The 25,270-nt window shown below is 41.0% G+C and overlaps 1 non-coding gene across 1 annotated transcript; it reads left to right on the top strand.

Moving 5' to 3' along the window:
• Positions 1-24,434: 24,434 nt before the first annotated feature.
• On the top strand, positions 24,435-24,541 carry LOC142452051 (U6 spliceosomal RNA). Its single transcript, XR_012785115.1, has one exon. It is a non-coding gene; the product is annotated as a U6 spliceosomal RNA (small nuclear RNA).
• Positions 24,542-25,270: the final 729 nt, after the last annotated feature.

Genomic DNA, 25,270 nt, shown 5'->3' with positions numbered 1-25,270 from the left:
CTTCTTAAGATGATCGAACTGTTGCATGATATGTGAAGTATGTTAAAAAGGCAAAATAAAAATAAATAAAATCTATTTTGCTTTAAGTATCTAATATCTGTATGACATTGAATTCTTCTTCCAATGCAGGGCTTACTGTTTTGTGTCTCCTCTATTTTCTCCATCCTAGATTTCTTGCTTCAGAAAGAATCTAAACCAGGGGTTGGCAAACTTTTACTTAACCTAGACCAGGTAGTATTTTAGATTGTGCAAGTCATACAATCTCGGTTGCCATTACTAGCTCTGCTGTTATATCTTGAAAGCAGCCTGGACAAAATGCACACAAAGCGAACCTGGTTGTGTCTCAAGTGATGGATTAGTCTTGGCCAGTGGGTCGTAGTTTGTTGACCACTGGCCTAGACCAAAAGCCTAGTGACACAGGAATTTATCCTAGCTTGTATTCCTAGCACCTGCCGGACAAGTGGGTGCTCAGATCTATTAACTAAATGAATAGAAGTAAATTTGCAAAAAACTGAGAAACTCTTCAAGGTTAGCTATAATGGCAAGCATGGGGTGTTTCACACCTGCCCTTGGCTCACTCTCACCCAGCCATCAAGTCGATATTGACTCAGAGCGACGCCCTGTACGTTTCTGAGACTGTACTGTTTACAGGAGCAGAAAGCCCAGTCTTTCTCCAGCGGATCTGCTAGTGGTTTGGAACTTCCAACCAAACAGATGCAACCCGACATGTAATCACTACGCACCAGGGCTAACTTGTTAATAAATAATTATCTCTACCTTTTATTCTTGCTTTACCCGTGAAGATATCTTTTGGGAACTTCTTCTTGGCTCAACGCGCCATGAAAAGATACATTAAACATAGGCAGCAACCCTGAATACACACGTTTCTTTCTAAAGTACTCCCAGTAGAAGCAAGCATATCGAAAAACTGCTTTTCTTTCGTGTCTTCCTATTCGCATGTTGTTTTAATTTTCCCGTTTCATCAAGGCAGGTAAGCTGCCATCTGGTTGATTCTTGACAGCTTTTAGTGGTTTTAGCTGAAACATTGGCAGCTGACTCTTTTTAAATGAAGGCAGCCGATGTTTTGACAAAATCTGACCCTCCCTCCCTAGAGAAATTACTGAGTTTTCAGAACGCGTTTTCAGACCAACTTTTCCCAGGAAGAATTCCTATCTTCCTTTCCCTTTCAAGAATTCTTCCCTTTAGCAGACAACTGCCATGGCTGATGGTTTAGAGGCTGTACAGGGAGCTTTTAACTTTCAATACAAAATAAACATGACATCGCAAATAAGCCAGATGAAAAGATAAGCCCAATCATTTCTTAAAAGCATTTTCACAACATCCCTGTCTCATAAGAAATATGGCCGGCTAGTAAAATGAAGGATATCAGAATTGAAGTCATCCAAAACAAATTGCTTTTTTTCCTGGTTAAACAAAGAAATGTCCGCTTAAAGATTTGTGACCAGCATCTATCATAAACAGAAGCATATATAGCTTCTTGACCATAAAATTTCAATATTCAGGTGGAAAGATATGCCTGTTCTCCATTCCTGTTTCTAATGTATTCTTTTTCAAAGTATGACTATAATTTCTTTTCTCCGATTTCTTTTAATCCATTAGTTTTCAAAATAAACCCATTAACCCAGGCCTTTAAAAAATCATAAGCTACACCTATCTTATCGTAAACTACAGCCCAGCTCTTCGTAGTTCTTTAATCACCTGGTCCTGTTTCGAAGTGTCGGCCTGGGCCCTTGGCAGGGGCAGCTGAGGAAGCTGTTGCTTCGCTCTGGGAAATTCTCCTGGTGCCCCCGGTGGCAGTTCAAACCCGGAACCCTGCACTCGAGAACTCTGTCCCAGCATGACCGACGGACAGCTGCATCTGGTCAATGTTTTGATGATGATCAGAAAGGGCCCCCTATTCATTTTTTCCAGCAGTGGATAGATTTCCTCTTCCTCCTTTTTGATCTTCCCCCAAATTAGGTGCCAGCCACAAAATCCCATTTACTCCTGCCGTTGGCTGGGCACCTGCCTTAACAACCACACACTCTCTCAGTTTGCAGCCCTTCCAGTCTTTGAGCACAGAGGCTAGTGTGCAAACACAAGCGTGTACTTTTCCTAAAGCCACAAAACCAAACCACTGTCTTCAATTCTGATATAAAGAAAAACCATGTGTCAGTTTAAATATCCCTTGCCCTGATTACACACATCAGCATGTAAAAATATTTATAGAGTCTAAGTATGGAATTCAATGCCACCATGTGAAATTGCGCAACAGTTGTGCAATTCAGACAGGTTAAAAACTAATGATTGAAATGAAGGAAAACAGAAACAAATATTTATTGAATGTCTGTATGTGCCAGGCATTGGGCCTATGTGAACAAAACAAAACTAGAGGCGGGGGCAGGGCTGAGATGTCAATAGCTCAGACGCCATCACTCCCATTCTCTTAACAAGAAAAAAGTGGAACGAATTGAAAACCAACCACTTTTAGCTCAATCGTAGTATTAGGGTCACAGGGAAAATTTCCACCTTGAAATCTACAGTGAGTCTTAAGTTTACCAAACTGACATCTTACCAGGAGCAGACAGCCAAGGCCCCGACTCAGCGAGCTAGCGCAGGGAACACACCACAGACGGACAAACCGCTGCAGGCTCCGTGTCAACTGGCTTGGGAGTTAAACAAAAACCACTCTATGGGGAACCAGGCTGTGCAACGTCCTACTTCGTGAGTTCCAGCCTCGAGAACCCCAGCAGGTTCTCACTGAAAAGGAAGAGATGGGGAAGTACCATTTTTAAACACACCAGGCTTGTCTGTTCTCCTTAACATCGTGAAAAGGAAGCTCCTTTACCAAAATCTAATGGACTCAGGTTTTTCAAAGCCTAGGCCTCCGGGGGGAGTGAAATAACCCCTGCCAACTCCAGGGAGACTTCCGATCTGATGAAGTCACAACCCACGAAGGGAGATCAACCCGCTGGGCCATGGAAAGCCTTCCGTCACCAGACAGCTCACACCCACATCAATAGGACGCCGAGGATTACAGGTTAAAAAAAAAAATCAAGCTGCATATCCTATTTCAGAAGCAGAGTCTAGGGAAACCCAAGACCCAGGAGGAGACAAAAACAGCACTCCAAGTTTAACCTTTGCTATCACAGCTAAAGCCAGCAGTAAGCACGGCCCAACTTCCAGGCAGAACAGCCTGAAAGCTCACCCTGAAAGAAAATCGACGGCGGCTCTTTTTAGCCAATACATTCGGTCCTACACTCAAAACAAACAACTTCAAGGAGGCACGCTAAAGGCAAAAAAGCAACACAATCTACAGAGGCACAGCAAGCAACTCACTCGACTCAGAGAAGGCACCTTGTTTGAAATGATCACACCTGGAATTTAAAATCACTAGGCTTAATCCGAGGTGGTGTCGCGGTTATGTGCGAGGCTGCAACCTGTAAGGTCAGCAGTTCAAAGCCATCAGCTGCTCCAATGAAGGTTGAGACTTTCTACTCCTTTAAGAAGTTACTGTCTCAGAAACCCACCGGCCCAGTTCTACTCTGTCTTATAGGATTGCCATGAGTTGTAATAGAACTGACCGGCAGAGAATTTGGTTTGGGTTTGTGCTTAATATGCTAAGAACACTAAATCAAAAAGGGAGGGGGAGAAGGAAGGACGGACATAGCATGCAGGAACATACAGAAACGAGTCAGAAGAGAACTCCAGAGAGAAAAAGCACTAACATAAATTTAAAAGGCTCTTGATAAGTTCATAAGTTACCTGGGCATTGTCAAGGAAAGACTCTGAGCTTGAAGATATGCCAATAGAAACTTCTCCTACTTACCCACATCATTCTCCTTTATTCTACTTTACTTTAAGAAAGGAAAAGCATTCACACAATAACCCACTGCAGTTGCATTGATTCCAACTCATTGTGATGCCTGGGCAGAGCATAGCCACCCTTAAGGTTTCCAAGATTGTACCTCTGTAAGGGAGCAGAGTGTAAATCTTTCTCCCACAAGTAGTTAATGACTTTGAACTGGAGATCTTAAAGTTATCAATCTAATGCTTATCCCAATACTGTGTCTATAGGGCTCCTTGGAATAGCATGAGAAAAAAGAATCTTTTTCTTTTCCAGATTTAACTAATAATCATTTGTTTAAAGAATAATAGCAATATATTGAGCTATTAAAGTTTACAGGTAACTGGAATGAACCATAGCAGTGGCCTAAGGGTTGGAAGGGAGCAATTGTAAAGTACCTGCGTTACCAGTGACAGAGTGGTGTTTGAAGGTAGACTTAGATCAGTTGTGAATGTATATTGAAAATATGAGGAAACAATTGAAAATAGTCGTTCAGAGATAAAATTCCCACCTTCCATGTAAGAGACCTTGAGTTGGTTTCTAGGCAAAATGCATCACAGGCAGCCATCACCTCTCTGCCAATGGGGGTTGCATGTTGCTGTGATGTGGAACAGTTTTCAGCAGTTATTCCAAACTAAGATAAACTAGCAAGAAAAATCCAGCAATCTACTGCCAAAAATTAGTCAGTGGAAACCCTGTGGAGCTTGTTATGCGTGGCGTCACTGTGATTTAGAGGCCGGCTTCATTGCAATTAATGACAATAGCACCACACTTGATAGACTCAGAGGGAGGAGAAACAGTATCCCATAAAAGCTCATTTGAGACTACAGAAGGCACACACACACACACACACACACACACACAATAAGAAAATGAGAACAAAGACAATAAATAGAAAACAACAGTTACAAATATGTGATATTAGTCCACCTATCTAATCACTTTGTAAATGAATGAACTATATCGATTAACAGAGAAAGACTATCAGAATGGATAAAAACAGGGTCTAACTATATGTTGTCTATAAGAAATCCACTTTAAATAGACTGTGCTATCATGATCAAGAGGAAGATGGAGTGGCTGCATTAATTTTTAGACAAAGGATATCTCTAATGAATACAAATGATCAGGGATAAGGAGAAACATTACATCATAATAAAGGAATCAATAACAGAATGTCAAAATACATGAGACAAAAGCTGATAGAATGGCACAGTGATAGAAATTCTCAAACAATAGTTCAAGATTTCAATACACCTCTATCAGTAATTGACAGACTCAATGAGAAGAAATTCAGTAAGAACATAATATAACTGAACAGCATCATCAATCAACTGTATTTAATTGACATTTATGGAATGCTTCAGCCAACAACACAGACTACACATTTCTCTGAAATTCACATGAAACATTTGCCAAAATAGACCACATTCAGGACCACAAAATATGCCCGAGCAAATTAAAAACAAAAAGCCATACATACAAAGTATGCTTTCAGACCACAGTGGAATCAAATAATAATAGAGAAGATAAGTGGAAAACTCAAGGTATCTGAAGGTCCCCAAGCCCTAAGGAGACATTCTACTCTGTCCCATTGGGTTGATATGAGTTGGAATCAACGCAGCTGCAGTTGGTTTACTTTGTCTCAGTCAGAGCAACTTTTACCAAATGATATGTAGAAATTTATATCTTTAAATGCAAATAATAAAATCCTAATTTATAAAAAGATTATGAACAAAAAGTAACATTTAGTAACTGCTTCTATTCTCTAGTATAGCCTCATTGCTTAGCAAAAAAATACTTTTAAGTAGAACAATAGTGATTAACTGTAGATGATATATTATCAAAGGAAAAATTATACAAATGGATCCATTCTTACTTACTGAATCATTGCCAGTGGATTAAAAACATCTTTTTTTTTTGTTTCCTTGTTTTTTTTTATTAAATTTTTTTATTTTAACAATTTATTGGGGCTGATACAATTCTTTTCACAGTTCATAATATACATACATCAATTGTATAAAGCAGATCTGTACAGTCTTTGCCCTAATCATTTTTTTCTCTTTTCTTCTTTTACATTTTATTAAGGACTCATACAACTCTTACCACAATCCATACATATACATACATCAATTGTATAAAGCACATCCGTACATTCCCTGCCCCAATCATTCTCAAGGCATTTGCTCTCCACTTAAGCCCCTTGCATCAGGTTAAAAACATCTTAAAGAGTAAAATATAAACCATAGGAATCACTTACTAAAGAAATTTTCTAGAAATAAATTTTGAGCCTTAAGAAGTACTCTCCTGAAGTTACTTTATATTTTAGGATTATTTTGTTTTACTAGTAATTAAATAATTCTTAATCAAGAATAAAATGTAAGTTAATAAATTATTATCAACATTAACCTGACTTATCTTGTATACAAAACTAAGTTAAATGTATAGTTTTAGTTTTTATATGTGAAGTGCATTTAACTGTGTTTCATGATCAGTTTTCAAAAACACATCCCAAAGAGAATAAAATCTATCTGTAGTAGTTTTTTTACTAACTACTTTTTCAAAATAGACACAACTAAATTATAATAAGTAAATGGTTACATAAATTTTATATGTAGCATATAAAGAAATACCATGCATTCATTAAATCATTTTGGAATCTGCTAACAGGGGGGATGTTATATTAACGTCAACCAAAAAAGAAAAAAAGAGTTTTACAGACAGCACAATCTGAAACAAAAGACATTTTGTATCTCTTGCTGTTTTCTGTTGAGATGGGTTGGCTCTGAGACAACTCCATGTAGCAGTAGCCACTTAAGGAGACTCAGTTCCCATTTTCTTTGTGTTGTGCTGTCAGAAAACTGTTGCTTTTCATAAAAAGAAACATCATCAGGTAGAACATAGGCAAGTAGCCCTGTAAGCCTTGTGCTTGAGTCTGCCGCACAAAGCACTAAGTATACGGCTCTCACTGGACCAGCACGTGTTTAGACACACTTTTGCTGCAGATTACCTATTAAACTGAATATGGTTCTCCTTCTGCCGCTAGTTTGTCCGGAGATGCTGGCTTTGATCCAAAGAAAGCATTCTGCCTGGATTTTCCTCTAGCCGTGAGGTTGGGGTCTTGACACCAACCATGGCTAGTTCCCATAGAATTCAGTCCCAGTTCTTTCTTCTAGGATAATTCCTGTTTCCTGTTGTGACTAAATGGACAATGTGGGCCTTCGGTGGCTTCTTTGGAGAAACTTTTTCATTTAAAAAGGTGTATCAGAAAAAGGTGGGGGGTGCTACATTCCACAAAAAGAATGAGGGGCTTACCATGAGGCTTTCAAAAGATCTATAACTCTGCATTTGACTCCTAAAAGATTTTGAATTATGCATACCCAAAACCAAACCCACTGCCATGGTGTCGATTCTGACCCAAACCCCTATGGGTTACTGAGACTACAACTCTTTACAGGAGTAGAAAGCCTCGTCTTTCTCCTGGGGATTGGCTGGTGGTTCTGAACTACTAACGTTGCAGTTAGCAGGTCCAACTCATTACCCTTACACTCCAGGGCTCCCAAGAATGCATAACACAGGATTCAAACTCTGCCTTTGGGAATAGTAACGCTTTGTTCTTCAGCCACCTTTTCTGTATATATGCAGGAAGTGACTACATTTATTTCCAAGAGAATACCAAAGAAGGACAAAGGAAGGAGTCACGTGACTTCCTAGCAGGTGGACATCTTAAGGCTATCAACAACTAGAATAAGATAGACAGTGAACAGGCTAAAACAAAACGCCATCTTAACACAGTCTCAAACAGTAAAAACCTCGACTTGTCCTCCAACATTCAAAAGTCATAAAGAACCCCCCTTGTTTGGAAGAAATTCTTAAAAGGTGCAGTGAACACCACGGAGGGGCCACAGCTGGCCTCCTCTGGTTTCACTGTTGTCACGAGGGAGGAGTCGGACCAGTCTCTACCCTCCAGCCTTCCTTTACCTGTTCTGACACCAACCACTCCTCCATGACACACTGCGTCTGTACTACGCTCAGTAATTTATTTCAATGGCCCCACAGAACTCACAATTCAGAGGGTTTATGTAGAAAGCGAACCGGTTGAAAAAATAAATACCTGAAATATTTTTTAAAAGAAAGCTAACACGTTACTGTAAGTCTGGATCAGCAAACATTGAGGGTAGAGTCATTGGTTTAGAGCAGCGCCTCTGTGAAACCAGTAGCCAATTCTCCAGCCACATCATACCCCGACCTCTGCCTCTGTCGGTCAGGAAGCCCACCTGTCACTCTGCCTCACAATCTCAGTCTTGGTGCTGTTCCTCTGGTCTGTCTCATCGTTTCCTTGCCTCGGGCTCAGCTTCTGCCTGGTTCCTTTTCTCTGTCCCCTGGTCTCCAGGCCACCGTCTCTGGTGCCTCTGCCACTTAAGGCATGGAAGGTGCTCATCTTCCAATGGTCCTTGGCTCGCTCGCTCCTCCTGATGACTTGAGCCGGCTCATTCTTGTAGCCCAAGGAGTGGCAACTGCAACTCCTCTAGGAGTGTGATGCATCGTCCCACCCAATCATCTGACAGGAGTTACGGAGACATGGAGAGAAGAGCCATATTAAGAAATTATACCCCATCACAAAAGGCAAAAGATAACTCACAGTGAAAATCCTGAACTTGCCGGGGACTATGCTGTACCCAGAAGCGCTGGTAGTGTACTGAATTACATGTTGGGCTGCAAGCCACAGGTCAACAATTCAAACCCGCCAGCTGCTCCAAGGGAGCCAGGTGAGGCTTTCACCTTCCAGAAAGACTTCGGCTCTCAGAGCCTGCGGGGGCAGTTCCGCTTTCTTCCATCGCGCTGCTGGGCATCAGAACTGGCTTTTTGACCGTGAGTCCGGTTGAGGTTGAAACCAGTTAGTGAAATCTCTTCAGGGGCCCAAGTTAGACTGTTAGCCAAAGTTAGGATGTGGGCGGGCTTGATAGGGTTCACGTGAAAGTTTAGATGAACATTTGTACTATTTAAACATCTTTTAAGCCACATAAGCTAATGAGGTACAGTTACTATATTATAACTCGCCTTGGGATGGTTATCAAATCCAAAACTGCACCTAGCGTTGGGTGAAATTTTATTGAAATGCTAATACAGTACAGAAATTGCTCAGTTCAGGCTCGTTCCGTTCAGGCTTGTCACTGTCCTCATTGGCCCTGATATCATGCAACTTTGCTTCACTTTAGTCACAAAAAATAGAGACTTGCCAGTACTACCTTCAGTTATTTTTTGAAATGTCAGAACTTGCTTTCTGTCCGTTGAATCCAGCTGACAGTGCTTTGTAGGCCAGTGGTTTGCCTTTGGGGAATCATTTCCTTATGGGATCTTATTAATATTCAGATGCTGGGCACGCACTTCACAATCTCTTCACACGAAAATCTCGAGATACGTTTGGTATTCCTCAACTGCACGCTTGGACTTTTGTTGTTGTTAAAGCGCCATCGGGCCGGTTCAGGTTCATAGCGGCCTGTGCACCACAGAACCAAACACTGCCCCAGCGTGCTCTCTTCCCAATTGTTCCTGTGCGGGAGCCCATCATTGCAGCCACTGTGACCAAGTCTTCTCCTTGAGGGCCTCCCGCTTCGTGTTGCCCCCCTACTTTACTTTCTCCACGCACTGGTCTCTCCCGACAGCACATTCAGAGGATGGAAGATGAAGCTTCCTCTAAGGAGCATTCTGGCTGTACTTCTTCCAAGACAGATTTGTTTGTCCTTTCAGCAGCTCATAGTACTCTCAATATTCTTATCCAGCTCCACAATGCAAATGCCCTGATTCTTCCTTAGTCACGTTTCCTTACGTCTTGGCATTGTTATTTGTTACATCTGTCTTCCTCTCGAAAGGGTATGTCCACCTTGTAAAATGATAAGTAACAAGTCAATCATGCCTATTTCTATACTTTGCTGTGTCAATCATGCCTATTTCTATGCTTTGCTGTCTCTAGTTTTTGGTTTTTCTCTGACTCCGTGAAAGCACTTGCAATCAACCACAGGCAAGAGCATTTCAAAGAAAAGGGACTGTCGTAGTGGCCCATGGAAAGGACACTGCCAAATAATTGGGTGTGGACTTTTAAAGACACTGCTTAGATATTACTGGACTGAATCAGTGTTTCTAGAACTTCTGTTGAAAAGCTGATGGGTCCACAAGACTAAGGTCCAGCCGAGGAACCTAAGGTCCAGCCGAGGAAGAAGTAACCATGTTTTAGAAATTGGGTTGTTCAAGGTTGCAGTCTCCAGGGAAAGCCCGACTCCAGTTTGAGTTTTGACATAATTCAGATGTCATTTGAGTTCTTTCTGACTATGAAACCAACTATGTGGATAATGCTTAGACAAAGCCAGAGGGTCATGCGTGGGGGATCAGACTTGCCTTCAGCTACAGTTTGCTTGAAAACAGATGACAAATCCGTGAACCTTGCCTGGGTGCATCCTTAATGGTTTCCGAGAACATCTACATTACCTAGTTGTAAGGTAAATGTTGGGGCCCTGGTCACTATGGCTCAGGGCTTCGAGGTCTGCTCTGACTACTAAATTGCCAGGTAGTCACAGAGCAAAATCAATCCTGAAAACTTTTTTACTGTGCAATTTTATATGCATCCCAATCATGCTCCAGTCTCCATTTGTTGGGGGGGGGGTCCCCTCAGTGACCATGAGGAATTGATCTGCCACCAAATCCTGGTCTGGTTGCGAGTTTCTTTTTCCCCTGATAATAGGCAAGGACCCCAATGCCTGTGACTGCCGAGACGCCACGGTCAAAGGCACCTGATTTGTATTCTTCAATGGACTGCGCACACACTGGTGACTTCCCTCATTCCTGCACAGTTAGCTTTGTCTTCTCTTTTACTTGCTCGACGCTTACTGATGGAGTCTGGACAGAATATGTTTGAGTTGAAGATCTTTTTTCCTCTAGCACAATCATAGGACAGAATGAAATGGAAGATTATTGCGATTTTGTTTGGAGTATTCCTGAGGCTTCATGCCACCGACAACCTACATGCCCTCCTTCGGGTATCCTGAAACCATCCAATTACATAGGCATCTGAGCATCACTGGAAAAGACCATTTCAGGCCCTGCTCACCATTCTTACATCAGCTAAACTCAAAGGAATGGGGCTCTGGTCACATTTCTAGGCACAGACTCAACCAAATTCGCTCCCCCAGAAGTAGATGACATCACAGAGCTAGAGCTTAAGTCCAACGTGACTGAGATTCAAACATGGGTTACACCTGATGTACTTTGTTAGAGCAGGGCGGAGGCCCAGGGGTCATGGGGTTGACAGGGTGAAAACCAGATCGAGTCATGGCTATGGACATGGCTGACAAGTACCGTATATACTCGTGTATAAGTCAAGCTTCTCTGCACACTTTTGTATGCAGTTTTTGTGGTAAAATTGGGTACCTCGGATGATATTCGGGTTGGCTTATACTCAAATATATAGGTAAAGGTCCTGACTGATTGGAGAATTGCTATATTCTGAGCATTTCTGATTTTATAACCTGTTAATTTCCCTAATAAACCCCATAATTGTGAGTATTGTCCAAGAGTTCTATGTGGTCATTGCAATGGATTATTGAGCCCAGCAGAGGAGTAGAAAGGGCTCGGGATGGACTAGGAGTTGGTAAAGGAGACAAGAAAGTGGGGGGAGGTCTGACCTCTGCCTCATAGGGATTAGCCAAGGGCTGATACTGATGGGGAGTCTTCTCTTCCCTCCTGTGAAGTCATAGGTAGTCAGATATCACTGTCCAAAACATTTTTATATCCTTCATTCCTGATGCCATGGTCTTTATTTGGTCCAGCCTCTCAAATTATTTGCTCAGCCCACAAATTAAATGGTGAAAGGATACAACCCAGTCACATACTTTTTGTGGCAGTTACATAATCTCCTGTCAACTTTCAAAGAGGTAGAGCCTAGCCTGGCAATCAGGTCATAGCCAATAATGCCTCTGTGTGGGCGTGGCCTTCTCCTGAGGACTCTGGAAACACCTGTCTTCCTCCCTGGCGGTGGGACACAGACTCTGCTTTCACCTGGAGCTACACTGATGTCAGCCATAGCCTTGGGGTTGGGGGAACCACATGGAGACCCACACCAGTGCTAAGATGCTTGCACTGCCACTGGACCCACAAGACTTTCCACCCACTGTGATCTTCCTGCACTCAGCATCATTGCATGTGTTGCGTGAGTCTGAAGAGGAATTTACAGACTGGTATCAGACATATGGGCTAATATTGGACTTATGGACTTGATCTGAACTGGGCTGTGATGTGTTCTTAATATACTATTATTGTTGTATATAAAGCTCTTTCTTATACACATATGAGTGTTTCTTGATTTGTTTCTCTAGTCAACCTGGACTAACAGAACTTTCCTGATTTTTAAACATGTAATATCCAATTATTCTGTTCTAACCACAGCTTCTTAGTCTACATACAGATTCCACATGAACACAATGAAATTCTGGGATTCCCTTTCTTCCATATAATTGGTCATAATCTACATAGTCATATTCTGGTACTCTCTGCTTTCAGCCAAGGCTTAGCTGACATCAGCAATGCTGCTGTCATTCTGTGTCTTCTTGTAAATCTGATTTGAATTTCTGGCAGCTCCCTGTCCCTGTACTGCTATAACCATTTTTGAAATTATCTTCTGTAGAATGTCTATATTATATTGGATCATCTTTAAATCCAATCATTTAAATCCACTGTTTAGAATAGAAATAAATATGCATCTCTTGCATTCGGCTGACCTTGTAAAAATCTATACAAGTATACATATGTATCCTTTCACTTTTTTATGCTTCCTACATTGTTCAATATTTTGCCCATAGAATGTTCTTCTAATATTTTAGCTTGGAAATGCTGAGCATATTTCTTCCTTTTCAGTTTTCTAGCTCCAGGTCTATGCACAATTTTGTGATAATATATTACTTTGTCTTCTCAAGACACCATATGAATTCTGTTCAGCTCTTTTATTGCATCGTTTCTTCCATTCACTTTAGCTTCTCTGTATTAAAGAGCTTCAGTGTCTCTTCACACATCCGTTCAGGCCTTTTCTTTCTTGCCTGTCTTTTTAATGACCTTTAGTGCTTCCTCATGATGATATTCTTTATGTCATTCCATAACTTCTATAGTCTTTGGGTGTTGTGCTCAGTGCATCAAATCTCTTCTTAAGATCATCTCTAAATTGAGGTGGGACACATTCACCATCATCCTTTGGCACTCATATACTTGGTTTAACTTCCTTCAGCTTCAACATGAATGTGCACATGAGCAATTGATGGTCTTTCCCACTGCCAGCCCCTGGACTTATCATGACTGATGATATTGAGCTTTACCGTCATCTCTTTTCATGGATGCAGTAAGTTTTATTGCTGTGCATTCCACCCAGTGAGATCCATTTATTCAATTGTCATTTCTGTTATTAGAAGATCCCTGGTGGTCGAGTGGGCTCACATTGGGCTACTACCTGCAGGACCAGCAGTTCGAAACCATAAGTTGCTCTGTAGAAAAAAGGATGAGGCTTTCTACTCCCATAAAGTTACAATCTGGAAACCCACGGGGCAATTCTCCTCTGTCATATAGGGTCCTATTAGAACCAATTTAATGGCAGCGAGTTTAGGTTTTTGGGTTTTGGATCCTTCCTGTTTCTGTTTGTTACATTCAGTAATGTTCAGTGCATCTTGATTACCTGTTCTATCAATTTCAGACTGCAGACCAAAACCAAAATCACTGTCATTGAACTGATTTCTACCCTTAGTGACCCTGCAGGACAGAGTAGAGCTGTGGGTTTATGAGGTTGTAACTGTTATGGAAGTAGAAAGCCTCATTTTTCTCCCTCATAGAGGCTGGTGGATTTAAAACTGCTGACTTTGCTGTTAGCAACCCACTACACCGATTGTAGATTGTAGACATTGGTAAAAATCTTCAATTTATTCATCTTTACCTTTAGTGACTGGTATGTAAATAAAATAATCATATTAATTGATCTTCCTTGTGGACATATGGCTATTATCCTATCACTGACAATGTTGTTTTCAGGATAGAGCTCAAAATGGTCTTTTTAACAATGCAATTCTTCAACTCGTCATTCGCATAGAGTAAATCATATGGTCGTCTGACTTAAAATGAGCAATTCATTTCAGCTCCTTGATATCTTCGTGTTCCATTTGATTTTTTATAAATTCCAATGTTCCTTGACTATATGCATATACACATACTCTGTGTATTTACATATCTGTATATTTACATACAACATATACCATATATATGCTGCATGTTTCATATTCTGATTATAAATGGCTGCTTGCAACTGTTTCTTCTCATTTTGAGTCATGCCCCATTAGCATATGAGCATCATGAAAGCTTTATTTCAGCCATGTCATTAAGGTCCGCTCTAAGGAGACAGCCCTGCCCCAGTAGTATTGGGAGTGCCTTCCAATGGTGGTGTTGCAGTCACTCACTGGACTGTAATCCACATGGTCAGCAGTTGGAAACCACCACCAGCCGCTCTACAGGAGAAAGACCGGGCTCTCTAACTTCTGCAACCAGTTCTGAGACAGTTCTCAGAACCACTCACAGTGGGTCACTGTGAGTCAGCAGCGACTGGAAGGCAGTATTTCGGTTGTTCCAATCTGAGGAATTCATCTACTGGCAATGACAATGTTCCACTACTATCTGTAATGTTTCCACTGGCTGTGTTTTTTAGAAGCAACTTTTGAAGTCCTTCTCCAAATCATGCGTAGACTGAGGGATCATAGGAAACCTGTGTACTGTGGGTGATCTGTTGGCATTGGAAATACTGGGGGCAGAGTTTCCAGAATCTGAAAAACACACAAGCCACCACATACTGCCTCACACTCACAGATGAGTGGTAGACATGACACCTCGTATCTCTACTGTTCATGGTGTTGTATTCTCTGCATTATTCTTTTTAAGAGCAGACCACCATGTTGCCTAACTCAAGACGATTCTGGTGTTGCTCAGTTTCTGCTCAGACTTTGTCCATCCCCTAGACTGGCAGAGACTTTGTAGATTAGGATATCCATTTCCAGTTCTTTACTGCCCTTAAGGCTCTACACGTTTTCAATAGAGATTTTTGTTTATCAAATTGTTGATCAAGCTCCTGGCTGCCATTCTTTTGTTAGAGTAATTTTTCCAATTTGGGGAGCTTTAAAAAAGGATCTCTATTCAAATCTGCAGAGCTATCTTTTAATTCCATTTTATAGGTGATCGTATTTAAGAGTGGGAACAATCTAATAAAACACAGAAGATACTGTAAGGGAGACATTGTTAAAGAAAATGGACCTCCTGGTCCAGAAAGACTTAGCTCTTTATGTTTCCCAGAAACGGACATCTTGGTAAAGAGTGTTCTAGGGAGAGTTTAAATAGTTATACATGTTATAATAGCATATGGAACACAAAGAAGAAAAGCTAATATACTAATCTAGTCCTCTTGATTAAGTGAAAGACAACCAATAATTTTTAATTTCCTTTGAGTGAAATCTCCTATATATTTATACTGTATATAAACCGAAAGAATCAATCCATGGTCATGAAGTCAATGCTGACTTGCGGTGATGGTGTAAACAGAGCAGGACTCCCCGTAGTCCTGCCAAGACAGTCATGACTTTTTTACATGGACTTCCTGGGGGGTTTGTAACACTGACTTTGGGGTTAGCAGCCACGTGCTTACTCACTACACCACAGGAGCTTCTGTAATCACAATTGTACGTGATAATCTCAGCTCTGTGTCTATATACTCCCAGTTCACAAATAACTGTTCCCCCTACCTACCCACACCCCCCACACAAACGCTTTAATGTTGGTTGACTTATTGATCAGATTTTTCTTTCAACAAGTGGAATTTGAACAGAGGCAATCTGACTTTGGAACCTGTTCTCATGAACCCATAGATATTCCAGAGTGTCTCTCTCTTCTTTTGCTCTCATATTTGAATATTTGTTCTGAGAAATATAGGCTTCTGATACAAATTCTTCATTTGCATGATATGCTAATTCAAAATGCTCATGCCAACTGTTATGCACTAAATTATGTCTTCCAAGAAGACGTGTGGAGATCCCAGCCCCTATTACCTGTGTATGTGATCTTGTTTGAAAATGGGGTCTTTGAAGATAGCAATAATTAAGTTAACAGGAATTCATACCAGGCAGGATGGGTCCTATTCCAGTTTGAGTGCTATTTTTAAACAGGAGAACAGAGAGGCATGCAGGGGAAGACAGCATTGCGAAGATGCATCAACAAGATAAGAAATGACGAGAAACACCTGGGGCTGTCAGACACTAAAAGAAACAAAAACGTTCTCTTCAGGTGGTGTCAGTGTAGCCCCATCAACACTCAATGTGGACTCCCAGCTGCCTGAACCATGAGGCAACAAATCTCTGTCCTTATAAGCAGCTACCCCGTGGTGGTTGGTTGTGGCAGCCCTCGGAAAGTATCACACCAACCGCCCAGAGGCTCCCTGGGAGCCTCTGTTTTCCCTTCCTTTTCTAATCACCTAATTTAAAAACTGCTGATGACTAAGAGCTAATAAGACTCATCAACCCAGCGAAGAGTAAGTGGAGAAGGTAATGCAGAGAGATCCTCCGTCCCGCAGCTATTTCTTTCCTCCTTTCCTGCAGGACGTCAAATTGGTTCCTTCCAGTTTGACCCTTTGCTGAGAATGTGCATTTCCACCCCAGATGGACGAAATCAAACTCAAAACCAAACCTATTGCCACCAAATCGATTCCAACTCATAGTGACCTGACTGGACAGCAGAGAGCTGTCCCCGTGAGTTTCCAAACTGTAACTCGTGGGATAGAAAGCCTCATTTGTGTCCCACAGAACGACTGGTGGCTTTAACTGCTAACCTTGGAGTTAACTTGTAGCCCACTATGCCAGCAGGGCTTCGACACTGAATCAATCTACAGTGGAACTACATTCCCAAGTGATCCTCAAGTATACAGAAGAATCCTTATACAAAAGATTTTTATACAAAAGTTTCTTATGTGTACTTTAGGAACATCTGAGGAGGTTGTTAAACTAGAGATTCTTTTTCTGTGTATCTGAGGTGGAAATGCAAATTCTCAGTAGGGGGGTCAAAGCAGAAGCGCTGCTTTCCTGTCACACTAAAGAACCAATGACTGCTTCTTAGGTCAAGAAAGACAAGTGAAGGACAAATAGACACGATGCCGCCAACTTCGCATAAAGAATATATAATTATCCTCGTTTCCTTGAGAGCAACCTGGCTCTATCGGGACAGAAACTGAATTAATGGTTCCTTGGGGTGTGGCCAGGGAGGTCAGGGGGAAATGGGGAGCTAATAATGATGAGTACAAGAATTAAGAGAATGCTCTAAATGGAATGTGGTGATGATGGTGCAGCTCTTCTTTATGTGATTGAACTATAGAATTGCATCGTATGTGAATTATATACCAATAAAACCATTTCATAAAAAAGAGAGAGTCAAGATAATGGAGATATAATTTAAACCCAGCTCTGCTGGGGATCCAAACCCCATGTCCTTTCCATGCAGAGAAGAAAGATCTTCCAAAGGTGTGAATACGTTTCAGAAAGCCTTTTACTTTCCTCCGTTAAAATGGTCAGCATAAGGACTAATTGTCAACAGTGTTCCCTGATTGGTATTTCTGCTGTATGAGTCTGGGTACTTTAGAGAAACAAATCCACAGAAACTCATGTATAAGAGAGAGTTTTATATAAAGGGTAAGTGCGCATCAAGAAAACATGCCAACACAGTGCTGCCCAAGCCCACAAGCCCAACATTAGTCCATTAACCCATATATCCAACACCAATCCACAAAGTCCTTCTTCATCTCACAAAACAGACACAATGATGCTGACTGCAGGGGGAAAGCCAAATCAGTGAATGTTTAAAGTTCTCAGCACTGGCAGAGGTCTCCACATGGCTGCTCCAGGCCCCAGAGCAGCATGGGGGTAGGTCCATGTGGCTTCTCCTCAGGAGTGTCTTGCAGGAAGTGAGTCTTGCCAGCTGAAACAGGGAACTGGCTAAGGCAGCTGCACACTGGTCAGACCATTACAAAGCAAGAGACCCGAGAACTAGAAAGTGAGGCTCAAGGAGCCATTTATCTCTCTGCCCTTCAATTAACCCCACATGTGTTTATCGGCCAGGTTGACACAATAAACTAACTACCTCATCTGCTAAATATTTACCATGTGCTCTTTAATTCACATCATGGAATAGATTGAGGAGTCTGTGATGAAGTGATCTCAGAAAGAACTCCAAACCAATTTCAGACGAGTAGGGCCCAATTCCTGGCAATTCCATGTGTGTCGGCATAGAACAACTCCAGAGAGATTTTGAGGCTGTGGACTCTCATGAGCAGGTTGCCAGGCTTTTCTTGTGATGTATGAGGGGCTTCTGGGTGGGTCCAAACAATGGACCGGTAGCGCAGTTAGTGGTTGTGTGCTTAATCATCTGTGCCACTAAGGGACTGTTGTGAAAAGCTTTAGAGAATATAAAGTGAGCAAAAGTAAGGATAATGAGATAGCAAGAACAGCTGTATGTTTCACTAACTGTGGTAGTGTTTATCAGGTTCAAGGCTGGACTGATCAAACCCACCAGAAACTTCTCAGGAGAAAGTTAAGGTCATCTGTCCTGCGAAACTTGACCTCTGGGCAACTGGGGATTTGAGGTGCTCCAAGGAGCCCGTGGCTCACACACTGGGCAGCTAACTACAAAATCCACAGTTCAAAACCACCAGCCACTTGTCAAGATAAAACTGAGGTTTTCTGCTCCCATCAAGATTGACAGCCTCAGAAACCCACAGCGGCAGTTCTACTGTCCCGTAGGATTCGCGATTAGTCAGAACTGACTCAATGGCAATGGGTTTGGTTTTTTCACAAGAGCAATATGAGTTTGAAGTGTCCGTGGCTGCTGTTTGGGGTTTTCGTTAACCTGTAATTCATTCTCTCACTCTCTCATTTCTCAAAGTAAACGTATAATCTTATGTTTGATTGACAGACACTCATATTTTCATTTTATCAAAATATTTTATAGCATTAAGTAAAACAAACAAGCCAAAAAAAAACAAAACAAAACCCCACTGCCATGAGGCAATTACAACTCATAGAAACCCCACATAGGTTTCTGACACTATACATCTTTATAGGAGCAGACAGCCTCCTCCTCATCTTCCTCCTGCAGAGCAGCTGGTGGGCTTGAACCATCTATCTTGGGGGTAGCAATCCAATACTTATCTGATCCCATGTGTCACAGGGCTCCTAGCTATACTTATTGTCTCCAGATTAATATTATGTCAAGAAAGAATTCTAAATATCACTAAGAAAAAATAAGCCAATAAAAAACATCAATTTTTAAATTTAATAAAAGGTCTGCATAGGTTATTGTAAAAAATAAGTGGGATAATGCATTTAAAGAAAATGTTTGATGGATTATAACAGATAAATAAATGCTGGAGATTTTTATTATGAAAGTACCACAAACATTAAATATTTTAAAAATTCATAGCCCAATTGACCAACAAATGTACTGCTTTTTAAAATCTCTCCATAGTATTTCAATGATCAGCTTTAACTATTTTAGATACATTTTATTATTCATTTATTTTTACATTCGGGTACATAAGCAAGATGTTTTTTCAAAGGTTGCTTGATCTCTAATATCCAGACATGATGTTTAAATTTACTAGTGGCACACTAGTTTATCTCTTACCTAAAAGTAATAGTGAATAAATCCAGAATCGCCTTCTGGAGTTCAAGTGTAGTTTGCCGAGATTCCAAGGACATCTTTCCTTTGCTTTTCCTGTTCTTCACGACTGTGAAAGACTGTACAAATGCTAGTTTAAAAGCAACGTTGGGACATATTTGTAAGCAAACTTATTCTTGTGATGGAATCACTAGACTCCTAGGATTGACAGTGACCACACACATCCATCAAAGCATCGTGGTCTGTGGCCTGTCTCCTCTGCTCCTGAGGAAGAGGGAAGGAAGCAAGATTCTGTTGCATTTGTGACCTCTAGAGGCCAACAGGAACGTGATGCGTTTCATTCATTCAGCAATGCCTCAAAGCACAATATTCCAGTCTTAAGATTCATACGCTTTAGAAAGTAGAGCAAGTTCAAGAGAGGTTCCATATTAGGTGGCTATGATGCCTTGAACTAACAACCACAAACCACAAATTGAAGCTTTCAATAATAATTTGGACAAGCCTGATACTCTTGGAGAACCTTCATGGCAAATGAAAACAGTGCCTGCTTCACAGTGGGGCTGTCACACGAATTACTTATTGTAAGTAGTCATCATATTGAGGATGAAGACGATGAAATTCATCCACTGGATTTTGGAGTCAAAACTCAATTCTAATGTTTGCTAGTTTCAGGTTCTGGAAAAATCATTACTTATCTCTGAACTTCAATATTTTCATCTGTAAATTAAGTAAGGGGAATAAACCGCTGCTTATAGGTTGAATAAAATAACAAATGTTATTCATGTATATTGAATTTTTAAGTACTAAACCATAAATATAAACTTCCTTATCATATCACTAATTATTCAGATACTTCATCTCCTGATGATAGATTTTTTTCACCACAATGATAAAACAAATTATATATATATATATATATATATATATATATATATATATATATATATATATATATATAATAAAGCCTTCTTTAAACAAGAACAAAAAGTGCCTCTCAGCGAGCATGAATGGACTGATGTAGTAGTTGCCAAGGGCTGCCACAACAAACCACCACAAATTAGTTGCTTAGAAGAACAGATATTTATTGTCTAATGGTTCAGGCATCTGGGAGTCCAAAGAGTGTTGATGGGATATGTTGTCTCCATTTGAGGGGAAATGTTTTGTTTCTTTTAGTTTCTAGTAGCCCCAGGTGTTTCTTGTCATTCCTTCGTTTGTGGCTGCATCTTCAAGTTTTAAAGCCTGTGAGGTTCAGGCAAGATTCAGAATAGGATGTGGATAAGGGATCTTATGGTTGATGTTAGAAAGATCTTGGTGGAAGCAGAGAATATCAGAAAGATGTTTTCTTGCATTTCATTGACTATCCAAAGGCACTTGACTGTGTGGATCGAAACAAACTACGGAGAGCCTGGAGAAGAAGGAGAATTCCAGAACACTTCACTGTGCTCGTGCAGAACCCGATGGATCAAGACACAGTGGTGTGAACAAAACAAGGGAATATTTCGTGGTTTAAAGTGAGGTAAGGTGTGTGGGAGGGTTGTATCCTCTCACTGTAATTATTCAATCTGTTTGTTGAGCAAACAATCAGTGCAGCTGGATTATATGAAGAGGAATGTGGTAAAAATGGAGGAAATCCTTTTTTAATAAATAGTTTTATTGGGGGCTCTTAAATCGCTTATAATTATGCATACATCAATTATATCAAGCACATTTGTACATATGTTGCCTTCATAATTTTCAAAACATTTTCCTTCTACTTGAGCACTTGGTATCAGCTCCTCTTTTATCCTTCCCTCCCCATGCCTCCCACCCTCATGAACCAATGATAAATTATAAATTATTTTTATTTTCATCTCTTACACCATCCACTATCTCTCTTCACCCACGTTTCTGTTGTTAGCCCCATGGGGCAGGAGGGTGGGGCAGGTATTATACGTCGATTCTTGTTATCAGTTCTCCCTTTCTCCCCCTTTCCTCACTACCTACCCCCTCCCTTCATGGTATCGCTACTCCCATTGCTGTTCCTGGGGGGCGGGGGCGGGGGGCAGGGCACAAAGGTGGGTGGTCTCTGTCCTGGATTCTGTGAGTCAAGAGCTCTTATCTGTACCAATGTACATGCTCCCGTCTAGTTGGGTTTGTGAAGTAGAACTGGGCTCAGTGGGGGGAGGAAGCATTAAAGAACTAAGGAATGTTGTGTGTTTCATAGGCGCTACACTGCACTCTGGTTGACTCATCCCTTCCTTGTGACCCTTCTGTAAGGGGATGTCCAATTGTGAGGGATGGGATTTTGGTTTCCACTCTGACCCCATTTGTTCACATCGGTATGATTGTTTTGGGTCTTCTGGTGCCTGATACCTGATCCTGTTGACATCTCATAATCACACAGGCTGGTGTGCTCCATCCATGTGGACTTTGTTGCTTCTCTGCTAGATGGCTACTTGTTTAACTTCAAGCCTTTAAGATCCCAGACACTATATCTTTTAATAGCCAGGCACCATCACCACATTTGTTTATGCACCCAGTTTGTCTTTAGTGAGTTTGTAGGGAAAGTGAGTATCACAGAATGCTGGGTTATTAGAACAAAGTGTTCTTCCATTGAGGGAGTACTTGAGCAGAGGCCCAATGTCCGTCTACTTCCTTGATACTAAACATATAAATATATGTACATAGGTCTATATCCCTATCGTTATTTATCAATATATTTACATGTGTGGATGCCTATATGCATACCTCTATAAATGTCTTTTGCCTCCTACTTCTTTCCTCTATCAAATTGGAGGAAATCTTAAAACCCGAGATATTCACATTACATAGCTTTGCTTGTTGAAACTGAGAAGGACTTAAAGCACTTGCTGATCAAGATCAAGCATTTCAGCCTTCGGTATGACTTGGCGTTGACACAAAGAAACCCAAAATTGTCACAACTGGACCACCAGGTAACATCATGATAATTGGAGAGAAGTTTGAACTTATCAAGGATTCCCCTTGGTTAATCCGAAATCAATACTCATGGAGGCAGCAGTCAAAAGATTAAATGGTGCACTGCATTGGGCAAATCTGCACAAGACCTCTTTAAAGGGTTAAAAAGAAGAATGTTACTTTAAAGGCTAACCCAAGCCACGGTATTTTCAATCACTTTATATGCATGTAAAACATGAACATTGAATAAAGAAGACCCATCAATGCTTTTGAATGAGAGTATTGGTAAAGAATATTTAAAGTCTGCCAAAAGAACACAGAGATCTCTTTTGGAAGAATTACAGCCAGAATACTCCTTAAAGGCAAGGATGCTGAGACTCCATCTCATGTACTTTGGGCAGATTGTCAGGAGAGACCAGTCCCTGGAGAAGGACAGCATGCTTGATAAAGTAGAGGGGCATGAAAAAGAGAAAGGCCCTCAATTCCCTCTCATACATGCTATTTGGCACATGATTGTAGCCTACCCAGTCTACCTACTGCCGTTCAGTTGAGACTTCCCAGGCTGTACATCTTTACGGAAATAGGCATCCTCGTCTTTCTTCCACAGATCAGCTGATTGGCCACTAGTCCCACTTTTGCCTGACGGCATCACCACTAGTATACTAGCCCAAGAAGAGGGAGACTTCCGTGATCCTCATGCATGGGACACAGTGGGCGACGCCTGGACATGAGCACACCATCCCACCCCGGGACAGGAGCCTCATTTTGGATAACATTGGCTAATGATAATGTCTAATGGTTTACTCATTCCTGTCCTATTTGTATGTGAATAATAAATAAATGTTGATTATGCCATTAGAACAGTGTCTGGCCCATGCTCTGATCCACACGGTCCTTCCCACTATGAACTCAGTACATTGTGACATCAATCCCTGCCTCTCCAGTGTGGGAATCTTCAAAAAGAAAGCTCACTAAACTAACTAAATTAATTTAAAGATTTAGTCGCTTTAAATGGGGAGCCAATGAAAGACTTAAATCAAAATTCCCCTTTAAAGCAAAGTGACGGAAAGAAATGGGAGACATCATGACAAAATAGTTTATTTGTATTCTAAACAAGAATTTAAAATACACTTAAGGAAAGAATCATCTTAATATCAAATTATGCTTTACAATCAACTCCCTGCCATCAAGTTGGGGTTTTATTGCTGCTGGCCCCACGTGTTCCAAGCAGACCCGCACCAGGGGGTCGGCTTGGCCGATTCCTCATGAAAACTCACGGTCAGTCCTTGCACCCTGGGTGCAACGAGGTAAGTTCTGTCTGCCAGCCTGGAGGTTATAAGTTAAGTACAGTTTCCGCCTCTCTTTGGTTCCATATCATGTTATAATTGGCTCCTATGGAAGACTAAGTCAATGTACATGTAGAAGCGATTACATTCGGTACAAATTTTGCTGTGTATCTCTCAACAACAGCAAAATAAATAAAATTTTGAGAACAAAGAAACCAATAACAGATCCCTCAACAGAAAAATGCGCAACAACTACAGAAGGACAACTTACAGAAGAGGAAACCTTCAAACAAGTAAAGGGTTTTGAAAAGAAACACGACCACATCGATGCAAATTCAAACTTCACACAGAATGGCATGAATCAAAACATCAGACCCTGTCAAGGGCTGTCCACGCTGTAAGAAGTCAGGAGCCCTCCATGCCTGCTGGGAAAGCATCGGCCAGTGCCACCTGGTGACCATGCTAGAAGCCCGGAATTTATTCACTCCTCCCCCTGGCTAAGGGGTAATATTCCATGATGAATTGAATTTCCATGTGAGCTGTCTTGTTGTATTCTTTGCCCATTTTTCTATTGGGTGACCTGGTTTCCTATCGACAGTTGTAGACTGTCCTTATATTTTAATCCTTTGTGGATCACATCTACAAGACATTGTCTGGTGCTCGCTTCGGCGGCACATAGACTAAAATTGGAGCGATACCGAGAAGATTAGCATGGCGCCTGTGCAAGGATGACACGCAAATTCGTGACGCGTTCCATATTTTTATAATAAAAAAATAAAAGATATTGTCTGAGTCTGTCCTCAGTGTCTGACACAAAAACAAATGTTCGTTTTGATGTCAAGGCCTTCACTTCTTGACGGCGTGTGCGCATTTTCACTTCCGTTTAAGAACTGTTCCCCCATGCCACTGTCACAGAGAGACCCCAACAGTTTCCACAGTTGTTTGATAGTCTTGCATTTTACTCTCAGCTATATATTGTACTGGGGATTGGTTTTGTATGTGAAATGAGCTGGAAGGTCTATATTTTCTCCAAATATTCAGCCAACTTTCACAAAGTTGTTGTTAAATACTAACGAGTTAATTTCGACTCGTGGTGACCCGGTGCGACAGAGTAGAATTGCTTTGGAGAGTTTTCTAGACTATAATCTTGGCAGTTCTGCTTATTAAACAGTCTCTACCATGTGCTCAGTGAGCTACCACTTTGCATATGGAACGATTTTACATGCTGTTTCAGAGTCTACTCGACGTCTATTTGCACTTCAGTACCATTATCACACGGGCATTACTCTAACTGTGTAGCATATCTAGTTATGTTGTAAAATGCTTTCTCCATTGTGCTCTTCTTTTTTTAAATAACCTTGGCTATTTTGGGGAATTTTTTTCTACACAACTCACATGTAAGAAACATTCTGTGGGGTTTTGTTGTTGGTATTTAAATTATATTGTATTAATATTGCAACTTGGAAATAATTTATACCTTTACTTAAATCTT

Source organism: Tenrec ecaudatus, chromosome 6, assembly GCF_050624435.1.
Source record: "Tenrec ecaudatus isolate mTenEca1 chromosome 6, mTenEca1.hap1, whole genome shotgun sequence".
Classification (NCBI taxonomy): Eukaryota; Metazoa; Chordata; class Mammalia; order Afrosoricida; family Tenrecidae; genus Tenrec; species Tenrec ecaudatus.
This window is presented reverse-complemented; position numbering and strand designations above follow the sequence as displayed.